Genomic DNA, 4,418 nt, shown 5'->3' on the forward strand with positions numbered 1-4,418 from the left:
AAGATAACAAAGTTCATTAAGGCTCAAGGTCGTAATCCAAAACATGAGAACAGCCAAGCCAAGCGCATGTGTGTATATCTTCTTAGTATATGCATATATATATATATATGCAGTTTAATTGGAAGCTCATGACAGAAGTTAGTAGATCCTTTGATAGAATTTTCAAAAAAATTTCATAATCATACCCAATCAAAAAGAATTAATCAACCAAGAATATTTTGTATGAATATAAAATTGAAAAAAGTTTCGAAGCTTTATCAAATATTACATCACATCCAATTATCAAATTCGAACCGGCTGGATGGATGCATCGATCGTCAGGGTTTTCTACTAACTGCGTTCTACATAACGGATGGGGTAGTAAAAGCACCTTGGTTCCTCTACGTCCGTCTATTCGTACACACGTGTAGCTACATCCGTCAGTCACTATGGCTAGGTTTCAGTTAATGCCAAAGTTCACCTAAATATAACTGTACTAGACGGAGTCCGGATCGATTCCAGTTAACCACGATAAAGTATCAGTTGAATATACGCGAGTACATATTATAAGGTGACGATTTAAGATTGATAAAGATCGATAGAAATTATATGTATAAAATAATTTCGAATCAATTTTTCATCGCATAACGTTACGTCATTCGTTCATGGGTCTCTATACCTTATTCGTATATTAACTAGTCCTCGATTTCATTACGTGATATCGTTCTACAATAGTAGATACTACTCGCACGAATGCCATAATCAAATTTGAAATTTGTCTGGCCCGTTACCCGATATCCCGCCATTACCGTTACCTACTACTGTACGAAAGGGATGCGATGGTGAAACGGGACACGGTGCTAACATCAGAGAGCTATACCGTTCAAAGTATCTTTCTCTAGGATCCCACGAATAGATACATAGATACAATAAAGACAAAAGACACTGTAATAATTGTTAAAGATATTTATAATACACTGTGCATCATTTAATTTCTCTATCAACGTTACATGGAACGGTCTATAGTCCTATAGTTATATGTTAAAAGTCCTTGAAATTTTATTGTACAAAATATTATAGTAAATAGAAAATAGAAAAAAAAAATTTCCTTTTTTTTTGGCAAATAGAGTATTCAATTTTTAGCTATTGTTAAGTAATTATCTGGCATGGATACGCACTTCATTTTTTACCAAAGTCACATCGACGTGTCCCAGTCTTGAATTTCAGTCGGTAAAGTATATCGAGTGTATAGGTATAGTTACAAGCGCCTTTTGGTATGGTGTATATATTATATATATATATATATACATGGTGCGCTATAATGAAGGCACCCCTGTTCGGAAAGGGGAATAGCAGCAGTGCGCAGACGCGAGGGTCGAATGGAAAAAATCGGCCCAGCTAGGGGGGATGGCCGTATCGATCGTGCTAACATCGTCCGTGCCGGCCGTGGTATACCCGTGGTGACGGGTGCCGGGTACCAGCCCGATGTGGATGACGTTCAACTGGAGATCGTACCTTCGTTAGGAACGTTCAAAAAGCTTTCGTATTTTTTATATTTCATATTCGATTTTTTTTATTTATTTACTAAATGGATCCATGCCCTTATTTTGCTTTGATAAAAATCCATATTACTATATGTACGGGTATACATATAGTTTCTAACGCTGTGTACAAGAGACTTTGGTATTGATTTTGTATAGTTCGTTTTTTTATTGATTTACTCGTACTTCCTCATGCGTAAGATACGAATTTCTCATTATCTATTTTTGTTAATTTACCGAAAAAAAGATTGACCTACAATTTGGCGTTATGCGTGTTTTTCTACAATTGGATTTTGAAATCAGTTTTTTTTTTTATTTCTTATGATTAGAGTGATGTATGATTATTGGGTTTACAATATAATTGATCAGTATGTATCATTTTTATATATTACGTATACAATTTCTAATTCCGATGAACCTAACCTAACCTAAAAGACGTTCCCAGTCTGTTTAATTTTGCAAAACAGATAAAGCAATGAATCACTGCGAGTGGATGTACATTTAGATATATAAATACAAAGTGTAAAAAAAAGCTGTAGAAATTTTTCTTTTCGATCTAGGAAATTGTCGTCGGCTAACACTGCGAAAATTTTTGAAAATTACCAAGGAATTTTGAAGTACGATTATTTTTGGCTTTTTCCACTAACAAACAACCTAGTGATGGTTTGCGTTGTTAAATTTTTAATAGATGAGTTTATATTCGAATCAGCTGAAACGTCTGCATATGTATCTACCGTACCTACTGATATAGATATAGTAAAAGCTTTTCCATTTAGAATTACGTAAGCTCAAATTTTTCATTCTCGATATTCATAAGCATTACTCGTGGCTACACAATGGGCATTTATCAAAAGTATCTATGAAGCTGTCAAAACTCAAAAAAAAATGACCCCCAAAGCAATTAATTTCTTTTAAAGCGTTGGACCATCCGAGGTTCATTTCGCATAGCGCCATAAAAGAGAGGGTGAAATCTTCGACCCAGCGTTGCGTGAATCCGAATACTACTAGGGGTTGATGCCACGAATTCACCCTCCGTGAGAGGGGATAGGGCACTCTCGTCCTATCTCGGACTAGGGTACCGTCGGAGCTTTTGAACCTTTCCGGGTTGCGACTCTCCCGAGTAACACGTACTGAAGATGTTGAAGCTGACGAAGGAGAAGAGAAAAAAATGTTGTTGGAGTTTCAAAAATATGTTTAAAACTCGCGATCTCATAAAATTACCATTGTGTCGCTGCTGGTGGGTAACTTTCGAAAGATCAATGAAAATCTGTAATAATAACGAATGTCAAGGAAACATGGTCGAAATCTTTAATAGCGTCTACTCGAAGAAAGCTCGGCTGATCGCTCCAACCATTAGCCACGCACGACGGCCACCCGCGTGGTATCGTACAAAGGATATTCCCCTTGAGTTCTGGGTACGATGTACGTAGTAGGTAGAATACAGGCAGAACTGGGGTTCTGGTTTTGGGGTGAATGCGAGGCTCCCCCCAACAAAGAGGGCGCTTCTGTCGCAACCCCCCAACTCGAGGGGGATCGATCCACGCTCTGCGACCTACCCCGTAGCTGAACCCGAACCCAAATCCGAACCCTAACCCGAAACTGAGCTCGTCTCGGAGCAACCTTCTACGAAAAGGGAGGTTAGGTCACCCTTCTCAAAGAAGGGCATACAGTTAGCGGGCAGGAATGATCCCTCGCTATAACCATCTTCCACGTAGGGAACTGGCATTAGTATTTTTGGAAATTCCGTCAATTTTAATCATTCCGTTTTTTAAGTATAATGCGTATATATATATATATATATATATATGTGTGTATAGGGGAACAAAAAGTGTAGAGAGATATGGTTTTGGACTTATTTGAATTAGTTATACCTACTAGGAGAAGAGAGACCGAGGAGCGGTCTGAAAAGCGCGGCAACTTCAAGTGGGGAAAAAGGAAGTTACTCGGCGCACGGTTGGAATGCGAGTGGCAGCAATGGGGGATGGGAGAGCATAGGAGACCAGAAGGAAGGACGTGGCGTGCGCCAGAAGAGATACGGAGAATCGGAGAGAGAATGAGGAAAAGGTGGGAAAGGTGGAAGAGTCTCGTAAAGAGAGAGGGTACCCTGGGTGGAGCATTATAAATTTCTAATCCGATAAATTGCGAGGCTTGTGCTCATGCGCGCGACCGGACTGCAGTCGCGGGGAGAATGTGCACCGAGATGGATCGCCATCGCCCTGGTCTCCGGGTTTGAAAAAAAAAATTAAAAGAATTTGAATTAAATAAAACAATGAAAAAAAGGGAAGATTGAAAATAACTATAAATTATTCAATTGTATTCGCGGTCTAAGATTATAGTACGATAAAAATAATGTTGAAAGATTTTTAATATTTTTAATTGAATTTCCCACGCTTTTTTTTCCCCAAGTAAAACATGCTAACCTTATACCTACGGTAATTCGGCTAATTAGTTGATTCATTGAAAAGATCATTTCAGCGTTTTTTAAGAATTTTTCAAAAATTCATTAATAACATGACCCAAGCGTCCTCTTCTAGTCAATGATGAATTTATATCAGGATCGTTTCCCGTATATTCTCCTCGAAGATGGAAAATGCTTTCCGGTTAGAATTAGCACCATAACGTTCGGCTATTCGAACGAATTGGATTGGCCGGAACGGCGTATTTACCTCACCCCGTCGCAATTCGGCATTCAAAAAATCTGCCAGTAGCGCCGCGTCTGCGCTTTGTTATCAACCAACGAATTTTTCTGTCCTGGGAGTTGCGTGGCGTCACTCGCCACGGCTTCCCGATCCCGTATCTATCCTATTGGTGCAACGAAGACGGAATCACGTGGAGATCCATGCCTTGAAGAGGGACGAAAAACTCATATCCCCTAATGAAGTAAAACAGGACGCAACG

At 39.1% G+C, this 4,418-nt stretch overlaps 1 long non-coding RNA gene across 1 annotated transcript; it reads right to left on the reverse strand.

Moving 5' to 3' along the window:
* Positions 1 to 2,493: 2,493 nt before the first annotated feature.
* LOC112494070 lies at positions 2,494 to 3,446 on the reverse strand. Its single transcript, XR_003059204.1, has 3 exons — positions 3,396 to 3,446; positions 2,742 to 2,787; positions 2,494 to 2,665 (listed from the first exon to the last, which is right to left on the reverse strand). It is a non-coding gene; the product is annotated as an uncharacterized LOC112494070 (long non-coding RNA).
* Between the last annotated feature and the right edge of the window lie 972 nt (positions 3,447 to 4,418).

This window comes from Cephus cinctus, unplaced genomic scaffold, assembly GCF_000341935.2.
Source record: "Cephus cinctus unplaced genomic scaffold, Ccin1 Ccin1_scaffold0240, whole genome shotgun sequence".
Classification (NCBI taxonomy): Eukaryota; Metazoa; Arthropoda; class Insecta; order Hymenoptera; family Cephidae; genus Cephus; species Cephus cinctus.